We start from the raw sequence: 13,920 nt of genomic DNA on the forward strand, positions 1-13,920 counted from the left end.
ATATGAAGAGCGATGATCGACCCACAGCTTGAAATGAAAAGAAAGAGAAATATGGGAGAATCCCAGCAAAAACGGAAGGGTTGGGAGAATCCTGGTAAAACAGGAGGGTTGACATGTATGAAGTGAACAGGAAGTGTTTGTGGAAAAACAGTTTTGCGAGAACGCAAAACATCTGCGAGGGAACGCAAAAACTTCCAAAAGAGGATTTTTAAATAAAAATATAGTCAAGGTAAAATGTTCAAAAACTAGGTCTGACTCACTCCTTTTCTTCCGCCGTCTCATTAACACACCTTTATTAAATTACAATAATGAACAAATTGCACAAACAAACAGTAATATTTAAGAGTAAAGTAATGAGCTATTTAAAAGTACACTTTAAAGAAAAACACATTTACAAGAGAGACTATGCCTTAAAGCATATACTGCTCTGTCACACTGCTTTTATTTATTATTTTAGGTTTGTTTATGAATGAATTATTTAAGTTAAATATTTCATGTATGTGGTTTAATATTTAATTGGTCGTTAAATCAAATGAAAAAGCTAGCTACTTTATTTTTTGACGCTTCAACCGATCAATAAACAAAGAAATGAACAACCACAGATTATTTTATTCTCTCTGTAAAGTATTTATATACTTAGACTATACTAAATAATTAGACTATTCTATATAGTTTTTAACATTGTTTGGGCTCAGTTGGGATTATTTGTTAATGAACTGCCACTCATCTTTCCATTAAACATTTTGATACTAAAATTATGTTTTAACTTTATGTCTCCAAGATTGCATTGTAATTTTCTAAGTTAAACTAAACTAGTTAAACTAGACAATTAAAATATGCTGTATAAAAAGTTTAGGTTGATAACCATTTTATTTTGGCTGGAAATGATTTACTGCTGGTTTTTTTCTGACCAGAGAACTACACAATGTTGGAATTGACGCAGTAGCATTGTGTAAAGTGCAAGATGAGACAGCATATTTAATCCTTGCACTATTTTAAGTGAATGCATATGTATTCCACCGACTCCAAAATTAGGAGTTAAGAGTCTCATCCAAAAAACCCAGAACCGAACATCCCTAATCGACGCCCCACTGATGTTTCTGTGAACATCAGGTGCCATCATTAACTGTTTATCAAGTTAAATTTCAAACTGAACCAAAAACTGTTTTTGATTAATTCAAAGTATAGCCCAGACTATTTTTTTCCTTTTCAAAAGCAGTAGCAGTATAGCCTAAACAGGACAGTTTTACAAATGTACAGATAAGCATTTTTATAACTGAACATCACAAAAGGCCTACAAGAATTTTCAGTCCATTTTTATATACAGGCCTATTATAATTTTAAAGAAAACTGCTAGGTGGGCTATATTATTTTAATTCTAGCCTATATTATTTGTATTAATTTCCTCTGTATCTGTCACTTGCGATTCAATGCACACGTGCTGAGCGAGACGAGAAATAAGGCAATATTGACCATTTTTTTATAGGCTATAGGCCACTATAGTATATAATAGTTTATTTTTACATATAGTATTGCATTAATTTGCATTGACGTTTTGTAGTTTGTAGAGGCCTAAAATGAATGCCTCGATTTGGAGTTATTTAAAACATAATCCTGTGTTTTTAACATTCTTTAAACCAATGTTTTTTATTATTATTATTTAATGTGAATAATCTTTAATTAAAAATTATAATGTATTTATTACACCACCTTATTGGGGGAAAAAAAAGATCAACTACAGTGCTTCCCGCAGGTTTGAAATATAGGACTTGCAGCATTAAAACACACCATTTACCCACATCACATAGTTAACTATGCGACAAACAAAACTTAATTGCATTTTTAATAATAATTGTATTTATTATGACACTTTTTCTTTTAATGCGAGATTTGGGAAGAAAATAAGGCTGTGAATAGAGGGAGATCATCGCAAGCTCCTCGATGTAAACTAATCTCACCGTCATCTCTTTTTTACCGTTATACATGGGGGGAGGCTGCGGTAAATTTTTAGATGGAACACAGCGTTAGGTTTAAACTAAGTGAAATGGTGCAACACAGAAATATTTAGTAGTGCGTACATTGTAAATTAGTGTCCCTTTAAGTCACAACTAGGCTTCATTTTAACTTAAACACTGCTGGTGCAACTGGCCCCATGTAATCAAAAAAAGGCTGCATATTAATAAGTGGGTCGCGGGTTATAATCTAAAAGCTATTGCCAGTCAAACACAGCACAGCCATTAAAGCAAAATGGAGAGATTTAAATGGACATATTGCACATATGGAATTATCCACTCACTGCATGTCGTCTACCCTGATAAACATGCTAATTGTCTTATTATTATTAATATTATATTGTATGCACTTATGAAATTAAAGTTTATAAAGCCTGGTTTATACTTCTGCGTTATGACCGGCGTAACCCACGGCACATGCAACGCACGTAGCTGTTTATTTTACTTCTGCGCAATGTCTCTTTTGGTCTGCATTAACACTTTCGAAACGCTAGTTGGCAGTAAGGTGTTAATGTTCCTCTGTGTCGAGTTTCTTCGCTGTTGTTTTGTTTTTTCTAAACGCTTCCTGAACATACAAGTGACTCAAACTCGCTCATTTTGAGGCTGGAACCGGCGGACGTGGAACAACTTTAACTATGAGATAAACACAAAACAAAACTTTCTATCCAGAGCTCCTTCACGGGACTCCACACTTGTAAACAATCGCTCTATTAGGCTCGTGCCACTCGCACGGCTCTTGGTCCTGCCCAGACTCGTCAGCGCTGCCAAGCCGACCAATCACGACCATCAAAAAAAATCACGAGCTTGCGCTCTGTGTCGTTGCGACTTGTAGTTACATTTTTTGAGAGGTGCACATCATCGACACCGACGGACAATAAACAATGCTTAAACATTAAAATGTGCTTTTAGAAACTTAAAATATTTATGTTTCTAATATTTAATTATACATTTGCTGTGTTTAATATAGGGGATAGAATAGCATACAGTATAAAAAAAAATATAGTCCTTTATACCAAAATAGGCCGGCTATAAGAGGAGGTGGTCTATTAAACAAGCAGAAACAGCCCAGGCTGTTCACTCTGCATGCATGTGAAAGAAATGAACAGAGAAAAATAAACAGACGATAAATAATAGGCGATTCACCTTACGTGCGGATATGCCCATTTATTTAATTCATAACTGCCACTAATAGCTATGCAAAAGGGAACCTATTTTGAGTGCATGAGAGTGTTTTGCATGTAGTGACAGATTTTTAAATATTTGTAAGCTGGCCTATAATAAATAATAATAATTATTGATAAAGCAAGTTATACTGCAATCAGGTGATGTGTTTCATTGACTCGTAGGGATGTAACGGTATTGTAAATACCGTCATACCGCAATATTAATTTTTTTCGATATTACCGAAGTCGCATGACTCGGTAAAACTATAGGTCTTCTGAGAAAATTTGCTTAGGCGAATGAAGCGAACGGGAGGTAGCGAAAACAACAATACCCATCAGCCCATGCTTGACCATCATCCCTTGCGGTCTGTTGTCGCTACAGATCCAGTAATGCGGAAATGGAGTGTGCTGCTAGAAGCGGGGATGAAAAGAGCTGGAAAACTCTAAGGCCCCGTTTACACTAATGCGTTTTCGTTTGAAAACGCATAAGTTTTGCTACGGTTACGCCAACCGTCCACACTACGCCGGAGTTCTCGAGCGCCGAAAACGGAGCGTTTCGAAATGTGTGGATAATGTCTGTGTGGATAATGGAAAACGGAGACGTCTGAAAACGGAGGCGGGGCTGCAGACGTTCGCCTCTCTGATTGGGGCTTTTCCTGAATATTAAGTAGCCTAACACGCACAGTTCAGTCATGCATAATCTCCGTGTAAGTTCAGACTTCGCAAGTTTGATCAAGGCTGCAGTCTCTTCTTCTCAGTTTGATATGGAAAAGCAGACTATACCGAGGACACGGGTAAATCTTCAAAGGGAACAGTGTACTTTATAACTTCATTCACATCACCCTGGCTTCGTTGTTTCACTTTATCAACAATAAAATGTAAACATGATTTAAGGAAATGCCTATTTTCATTTTAATATTAGCAACTTAGACAGCAGAAATGTTGAGGCGTCTTGCTGCATATATGAGCGTCATCTTCACTGTGTGGATATTTATAACAAAACGGAGCCGATAAAAACACTGCCTCCTTTCAATTTCAGTGAAAATACGAAACACACCCTCTCTTTTGCTGAATATCAGTTTTAATAATCGATAATGGCCATTATAAAAGTATAACATACAATAAGTTTATACATTATAGGAAATAAAGGCAAGCGATCAGTCAATATACAGAATGTAGGCTACATGCTTACATTAATCATTAACTTATCTTTGCGCTCAGCCAAAACACGTTACCTGAGAACAAGTAATAGATTCCAATGACCAAAGTCAGGGAATATGTCGTTAGATAAAGACAACAAGATAAATGAAATATCCCGTTTAATAAATATAGTGAGATTAGATCCAGCGGGAGATGCTTGATGAGAAGTCCGACTAGCAGAGCTCTCATCTGGGTAGATGGGCTGAGTGTGATTAAATGTTGAATGTGATGAGTTTTCAACAATACTAAATTGAAACTTTATTGTTTTTACATGGTTTAATAATTTTTTGTTATTAAAATTGAAGTTCCTGTTTCAAAGCTTACAGATAGATGGCTAATTTGTATGTCATTGACACTTTTGGCACTTTTTTGGAGTATTTTCATAAGTTTTGTTTTTTCCTGTAAATGATTCAATAAATACCGTACCGTGACATTCATACCGAGGTATTACCGTACCGTGAAATTCTGATACCGTTACATCCCTATTGACTCGATAACCTTAATATTTTGTAGTGTGTGCTGTGACGCGATTTTCATTTCTTGCAATGTGCGCACGTTTAAGATTTGAGGTAATAACATCGCCATGATAGTCAAAGAAATTTAAACATTCTTTTTACCCCAACACAATTTAATAGGGCGCTATAAAGGCTAAACAACTTCATTCTTATATTTGTTGAATTTTTGCAACCTGGGGCTATACTTCTCACCATCTATTGTATCTTTTCTAAAGCATACAGTGTAGTGTAAAAGCATGTTTATTACTAAGAAAAAAAGAAAAAGTATTTTTTAATTGATCACATCACATAATCTACTGTAGGCTACATTACACATACAGTTAGGGCTGCTCTATTATGGGAAAAATCATAACCACGATTATTTTTGTCATAATTGCAAACACGATTATTCAAAACGTCCAGTCAAAATTATTATCTCTCCTGTGAAATTTTAATTTATTTTGAAAATAATGTTTAACAAATTCAGGATTTTTTTTACAGTATTTTCTATAATATTTTTTTTCTTCTGGAGGAAGTCTTATTTGTTTTATTTTGGCTAGAATAAAAGCAGGTTGAAATATTTTGAAACTTATTTTAAGGTCAATATTAATGACTTGCCCAATTATCCTAATTAAGCCTTTGAATCGTACTTTAATCTGAATGCTTGTATTTTGAAAAATATCTAGTAAAATATGCGCTGTCATCATAACAAAGATGAATGAAATCAGTTATAAAAAATTAGTTATTAAAACTATTATGTTTAGAAATGGGTTGAAAAAAAATAGTCTTTCCATTAAACAGAAATTGGTGGAAAATGGTTGCTAATAATTCAGGAGGGCTAATCATTCGGATTTCAACTGTATGCATTTATTTTCCTCCCTGTAAATGAGCAAAGGGAAATCTGTACAATAGAATAAAAATATGAAACAAACTGTGCTTTAAGCATCTTATAAATGAATACATAATCACTGAACACAGCATTTTGACACCTATTTGACCATTAAAACGCTGACAGTAAGATAACTTTAGATGTGTGTGCTCTGCTCGTCTAGGCTAAGTGCACACACACAACAGCATGTACAAATCAGATTATCGAAAAGGATCAAGAGCATGCATTTCCTTTTATCCTTTATTTTTAGTTTATTTTTTTTATTTTTATTTTTTTTTACACATTTTTTTTAGTGGTGAGGACAATATTCACTGGTTTCTCCCTCCTGTATAATAATTAAATGTTACATTTTTAAGAACTTCATAAATAGCCTAAATAACACTTTTCAGTATCAGTGATAATATAAATAGTAACTAATAATAATAATAATAATAAGAAGAAGAAGAAGAAGAAGAAGAACAAAAAATATTAGCCTATTGATAACAATATAAGTGAGATGTTGAGGAAAAAACAGTGTAGGCTACTAACTCTCCACCGTTTTTGGTTCATATTTTAAATTATTTGACAGAAAAGCTAACATGCTGACACATTGTCTGGATTAAGCAGACCTAGTTGGAGTTGCAATGTTTCCAGCAGCACTCAATACACGTTCAGACTTTCTATCGTAGTGCTTGTAGCGCAAATGCACAAATGCTTTTTCCTATGCTACATTTCTCGTGAATGTCTTCCATTTATCACTTTCTCTTTTGTATCTGGCCATTTATAAATAGGGCTCTGCAATATCTGGCTGACAAAAAAAAAATAAATAAATAAATCTTAATTTTATATATATATATATATATATATATATATATATATATATATATATATATATATATATATATATATATATATTTTTTTTTTTTTAATTTATTTTTTTTTTTGTGCTCATAATATTGACCTTTGCAGTTTTTACCTTTTTATTATTCAGCTAAACTAAAAACCGGAAGACTTTCTCCAGTGGAAAAATATAATAGGGAATATTATGAAAACATTGCTTGCCTTTTTTTTTTAATTAAGAATAGTCTTTACATGGAAAGGTCATATCACTTTCAGTAGTCCACAATGATTCAAAGCAGCTACTGAAAGTTATACTTGCATATGTTGCTGTTAAATCATGTAGTTGTGTGATGTATAACCATGGTGTAAGTACACACCTAAGGATTAACCTTTTTTCCAAGAAAGAGACTTTTAAACGATATTGATGAACAGTTGATATGATCTATTAAAAGTCAGTGATGCTAACAGTTAATCATCTTGTTTGCTTTCAGGCTCTAGCACTGGCAGAACAACCTACATGAGAAGACCATGGACAAAAGCAGACGTGAAGGCTGTAATGAGTTCAAAAGACTGGTTATTATTATACACATTTTCATTTTTTTTTTCCTTGTCACAGAGTGACAACATTTGACCATTTTCAAACATGTAAATTTAAAAAAAAAAAACATGGCCCAGGCCCACTTCTGTTCCATGCCAGTGCTTCACAGTCCATCATCACTCTAGGGCAGTCTCTACATTGCTCTACAGATTGCCTCTGCTTCTCAACCCATGTCTGCCACTACTCCACAGTCTGGTACTGCTCCACAGTCCAGGTCCACGTCTGCTTCATGAGCCTGGGCAATACCCATCACACAAAAATATATAACCCACAAATGCAGTCCCTCAGACTAAACATTTACAACAGTGTCGAGTAGCAAAAAGACATGTTTTTGTTTTTTATTTACATGTTTGAAAATGGTCAAATATTGTCACTGTGACAAAAAAAGTGAAAATGTGTATGATAATAATTAGTCACATTATAACACATTATATTACTGTCACATTATGAAATTTAGTTTTTAATCTGTTTGTGTTCATATAATTCTGTATGTATCATTCAATTTGTGGAATCAAACTTTTATGTCTAGTTTTATCTTTTTTTCTTTTTATCTATCTTTTTATCTGTTTTTATCCATCTAATTTTTGTTCTTGTCAGAGCGATAATAGTTTATGCATTTCATAATAAAAGGTATATACATGTTTAATTGCCCTGCTGTTTTCCTGGACTTCAAAAATAAAAAATAAACGTTTTTTTGTTTTTTTTTATACCTGTCATTGAGTGGCAATGTTTTTTATTTGACAGTATTGTAGTGCACTACCATGTTGTGTTCTAGTATAAATATTTAAATTTGAAAAAGAATAATCTGTTGAACGACTTAATTAAATTTTAAAATACCATTAGTTTGTTTATAAGCTGTAATCATTCATTCATTCATTTTCTTTTCGGCTTACTCCCTTTATTTATCAGGGGTTTTCACAGTGAAATGAACCGCCAACTTATCCAGAATATGTTTTACGTTGCGGTTGTTCTTCCAGCTGCAACCCATCACTGGAAAACACCCATACACACTCATTCACACACACTACGGACAATTTAGTGTATTCAATCCCCTGTACCGCTTGTCTTTGGACTGTGGGGGAAACCCACTCCCAACACAGAGAACATGCAAACTCCACACAGAGTTCACAGAGGGGAACATTTGTGTTCTGGCCAAGTGAAAGAATAAAATAATGAACATGTTATCATACAGTTGTGCTTCTGGTTGTTCATGGTTGAAGGTTCTTTGCCAATTATGTTCTTTTTTTATCTGAAGTTGCCTTTCAAAATATCTACTGTCCTATAAAAAAAAAAAGCAAAGGCCCTTAAACAATTAACTCTTCATACTTTAATGGTAAAATGCTGTCTTTTTCAGGTTATTGTTCAACAGTACATTAAACAGATTGTTTAACTGATACAACACAATAAGCCTACAGAACTGTTAAATCAAAAGTGTATTATAAGCAAAATAGGATTTTGTCATTTAAGAAGTGACAGGCAGAACCTTAGCAACTGAGATGGGTTTAGCAGGGGTCTAGCTGAGGAAAGCCAGAGTCTGTTCTGTTGTCACCCTTACTGCAATAGCAGAATAGTGTGATATGTAAAATGTGTTAATCAGTCCTCTTAAACCATGAAGGGGCTAGGTTTGTGTGTAACATGTAAACAGACCTTGTAAACCATGATTTTGTCTGGCCCCATAAGCCTGTGAAATGTCACATAGTTAATTTGAGTGTGTTGTGAAACTAAAATTGCTGTTTTTAAGCGTTGTTTGCCTTTTGTAGCTCAAATAAAAATTTTTGGCACAAGTTTTATGTTCGTAGGATGTTGGCAAAGGTATGTCCCCGTAAACCACCAAAAAGTCACATTGACCTCATAAACCATGTATGCCTGTATGTGTGTGTGTGTGTGTGTGTGTGTGTGTGTGTGTGATGAACTTTGTAACAACTTTGCAGAAAGTCAGAACGTTCTTACTGTAGTAAATCTCTGTGGAGATTTAGGCACATTCTGACAAGCATGTGGGAGATGTGGGCAGGAAGAACTTAAAGGCGCAGGCAACAAAAACAGCTACATTGTGTTCAGAGCAGAAATTCCAATACTCTGAAACGTATATTAAATAATCTGATGGGTGTTTTGGCTGAAACTTTAAAGACTCATTTTGGAGACCCAAAATATTTGTCTTAAATCTTGAAAAGAGGGTAAAATATGTGCATTTTTAATGCTAAGTGAAGTTTAAAAGGAAAACTCATTAAAACATTAATTAACATACAATGAACTTGATATACCAAGTCCCATTTGCCTTCAAAAGTATTTAACTCATAAACAAGCAGCATATCTGGAATGCTTATAAAAAAGCCACATGCACATGCATCATCTACAGTCTTGAAAGTAATTAATTACTTAATTGAAATTGTATTTAAATCACTATGTCTAAAAAGTAACTTAGGTAATTGAATTAATTTACTCGATACTATTTAAAATCCCAATGAATCTACATGCATAGACAATATAGAAATTAAACTATTTTAATTCTCTACATTTGAGTCAAGCAGGACCTTTTTGCTTTGTTAAAATAAATACTTTAAAATACTTATCTAAAATAAATATAGTATATTTAAACAATCTAACAAAAAACATTTTAAGGTAATGACACCATATTTCATACAGTGATCAGCATAATTGAGTGTAGCTTAATTAAATATATATATATATATATATTGTTATCTATTTTTCTGTGAATATAGACCATGTATTTTGGTGCATTTAAACAAAAAAAGATTTATTAAACAGATATATTTATTAAAATTATATTTTAGTCACCAAACATGTTTAGAAATTGAAAGATAATACAATTAAATTCAAGCAAAATATTGCAAAAATTAAATTACAACCTACAAAACAACTAAATTTTTCTATTTTTTTGCTTCTATTGATTTTTGCTCTTTTAAAATTTTGTATTTCATATTTTTCTATAACATATACAGTAAATGTGGGTGCACTAGTTTTTGGGCCATTAATCGCAACATATTTTGTTAGATAAGCTCCAGATTTAGCTTCAGTAATGAGTAATCTAATGTACATGCACAAATATAATATTGTATAGCCTCCTATTAAAAATATGAATTTAAAAGATAGACTTGAGGGGGGTGTACTTATATATGCTGAGCACTGTATATACATGTCATTCATTTCTGACTCAAATCATTATATCTTAAGCATGTTTAATTGTCTTGATAAACTTCAGCAGAAAAATATAATTATTCTGCAAAATGTAATTCTTTAACTCTGCTTCTCTGAACTGATTAATCCAGAACTCTTGAGTTTATTTACAGTATTTATGGCAAATATATTTTAATTAATGAAATAAAATAGAAAAGTAATCCCTAACTTTTTTTTGACAAAAAGCAATCTAATTACAATGGTTACTTTGTAATCTAATTACACCCAACACAAATTACCACTATTAGGCATGGGCCGATATTTTTAGCACCCAATTTAGCACAATGTATTTTATTTTAGGAAACATTTTTAATATTTTGGAACAGTAAACATTAGGGATGCTCCGATCACGGTTTTTGCAGCCAATATCAAGTACCAATTCCTTGTCATGATGATCAGCTGATACTGAGTACCGATTCTGATGCTTCAATAATGTAAAACCCAAAAAGTCGAGGTAACTCAAACCATTTGAGGAAACCGATTGCAACAAACCAATGTTTATTGCAGTAAGTAAATAACAAAAAGGTATATTGTTTTTATTTCACTAAAATGTTGAGCCAGATTTTAGTGAACTAGCAATATTGTCAAAAACACAGAACTTTCAGTTTTAATATATGTAAAAAGGCCTAAATACATGCAAAGCCATTCCAATATTTTTCTCTCCAACTAGCAAAGGTGTTTCCTCTGTGTGTAAATTCATAAACTAACACCTACGAGTACCGTTCGAGTTATAAAATGTGATTATCGGCTGATACCAATCTTCCAGCCGATTGATCAGAGCTTCCCTAGTAAACGTGTCAGGCTAAATAATTAAAATAAATAATTTACTTCTGCTGTCTTCATTAGTTTTCAAAACACAGATTCCTTTACAACACATTAAAAACACATAAAAAAAAAACTTAAATAAACCTTAGGAAAGATATGACAGAAAATTTAAGCGGTTTTAAAACCTTGAATTTTCCAAACATGGGGGTAAACCTTGAAACCGGTTATCATCCCATGCCTAAAAAACTATACACAAACACTAATTTTAAATTAACTATAAATTAAACTCACAGGAGCAAAGAGACAAACTTTGTACTTTGGTCATCTCTTCAGAGTATACATTTCAAATGGATCTATGAAACATTTAATATTATAATGTATAACTTTTTAACATATTTGAATACATTTAAGTTAGAATAAGCAATCTGGATCATTTGTACAAAAAAATATCTGTTATGCTGAATGATAAACATTATTTCACTCAAATTTTGACTTATTATTTTTATAAGTTATTTGAAAGCTTTGAATAGACACAACTTCTACATCTTCTGACTTAAAACCGCATTCTAGGTCCACATACAAATTAACACATCTTGAATTAAAGCTGCAGATTTGAGTAGTCGCATTACAGTCCCCATCTAGTGAAATCACAAAATAGAACATTTCAAATAAAACTATGAAACATTAAATATTATAATGAAGAAAATTGATAAGATTCTAATAAAAAACATATGTGCGTAGACCCATGTGTGCCATTTAATAATATTATGATTAATCAATAGTCAAAGCATGTCGCATTGAATATATGCTTAATCAGCTAAGCATGGTTATTTGATCTAATCACAATTATTTGAGACAACCATGACAATTTAAACCCAATAATAAATGTTAATTAAGGATTAGTGCAAAGACTAGAAGCACTCCCTTTCAAACGCACACTTTCCAATAAAAATAAAACATGGTATTTTTATGATTGGCAATTACATTATTGATCACTAGGAAAAAAAGTACAAATTTTGACAGACTGAAGATTTATTTAATTTGCTTTTTTAAAACTCTTTTTCTTTCTGTTTTACTACAAATATCTTACAAAAGCACAATGTGGCCTTAAATGTTATTATGAGAATTGCTGCATTTTCAAACGTTTTTAGGTTTGATAATTGTCAATTATTAGTTTCAAATTAATTTTAATTGTTGATATTTATTCTTATATTTTATTTATCACTGTTCAATGTTTCTATAGAACTGATTTGAACTGATCAATATTCTAATGAATATTGGCAACAATTGCCTACATTTCCCCGCTTAACTTCTGTTGGTCAACAATATTTTTAAGGATTAAAACATTATAATGTGGTTAGCTGTAAATGAAAAGCCCATGTGAGACTTTAAAAAGCTCTGTTACTAATGACACAAATTTAATGCCACCAGTATAGATGATCTGAACATACATTGTTTTATCATAAATAATGACAATGAATTTAATTAATTTCTGTGTAAACTTTTCCTTTAACGTTCACTTTCTTAAAGCGTCTGTTAAACAATGAGTTAGGAGATCATCAATGGCGTGAATAGAGGTACTATATGCAACACCATTCCACAGCACTAGATGGCAATAGTAACTTTTGTTTCAAATACAGCAAAGACTATCAGTTTTTTTTTTTCAACCTTAGTTTCCTCCTAGGGGGCGCTATGAGGCTCAGAAAGTCAATAGTTCATTGAGCCACATTAAATCTCCTTAAGTGTATATCATTACTTTATCTGCGAAAAATAGTTTTATATCTTAAATATATAGCTTCAAACACGGAGAACCTAGTATTCGAGCTATAATCCATTTTTTCACTGAATTCAAATACATTTTAAACGGCCTTACCCCAGTAAAAACAAGCCACTGTTTTGGCCGATGGATTGGTGAAAAACGATGGGATGGGTATATTGATTTGAAGATGTTAAAATATGTATATATTAAATTACACATTTTACGTGTGTTGCAAAATATACATCGTTATATAAGACTTTTAAGAGCATAGAATGACAGCTTTCACCTCACCTTCATGAGACTTTCTACTTCAGGAGAGGGCGCTAACGTATTCATGGCGCCGCGTGGTTTAATCGACTCTCTGATTGGTGGAGAGTTCTCCTAGTAGAATCATGGGTAGTGTAGTTTTCGTACATTATTTATCACGGGTGGCCAAACTTTTTCGTATAAAGGGTCAAAAACCAATTATCATTAGGAGCGGTGGCCCGGATATACCAAATTATATTACATTAAATTTGCCATGGGTAATTGCCTAAATTAATTCTTAATATTTAAAAAATAAATGAATAAAATGATTACTTTAATGCGGTATAATTTTTTATTATAACTTATTGCAATAAAACATAACAGTGTACAGTGGAGTTCAATGCTGAATACACAATTGCCAAGCAGAATCAGCCTTTGCCTTCTCACCAAAGTCTCTGCATTGTCCTCCATTCATCTGGTTACAGTGTGTACATTTTGAACTAAAACTGATTCATTTACAATATTTATTTGAAACATTTAATTTCAGTTAATGTTAAAATAAACAAAAGGTTACATTAGATTTAAATGACTATCTCTAAATCATATCGTTTTCCCTTGTCAGATGGTGGGCCAAATCAAAGGTATGGGCCAACTTTGGCCCACGGGCCCTAGTTTGGACATCTCTGGTATAATCAAAAAGTAAGAATAAACAACAACAACAACAACAGAAGTATGCATGTTGCCTCAAGCCATCTGCAATGGCAATACCTTATAGGCTAC

The 13,920-nt window shown here is 32.6% G+C and overlaps 1 long non-coding RNA gene across 3 annotated transcripts in view; it reads right to left on the reverse strand.

The window, feature by feature from the left end:
* The window catches only part of LOC141379843 (uncharacterized), a 55,000-nt gene extending 41,770 nt beyond the window's left edge, over nt 1-13,230 (reverse strand). For 2 of the 3 annotated variants that reach the window (XR_015520262.1, XR_015520260.1), the window contains exon 1: nt 13,186-13,230. This is a non-coding gene — a long non-coding RNA (uncharacterized LOC141379843). Of the gene's footprint in view, nt 1-13,008 lie in introns of all 3 variants that reach the window. The other variant, XR_015520261.1, reaches the window with a different exon arrangement.
* Between the last annotated feature and the right edge of the window lie 690 nt (nt 13,231-13,920).

Source organism: Danio rerio, chromosome 21 (genome assembly GCF_052040795.2).
Source record: "Danio rerio strain M-AB ecotype USA chromosome 21, GRCz13ab, whole genome shotgun sequence".
NCBI lineage: Eukaryota > Metazoa > Chordata > Actinopteri > Cypriniformes > Danionidae > Danio > Danio rerio.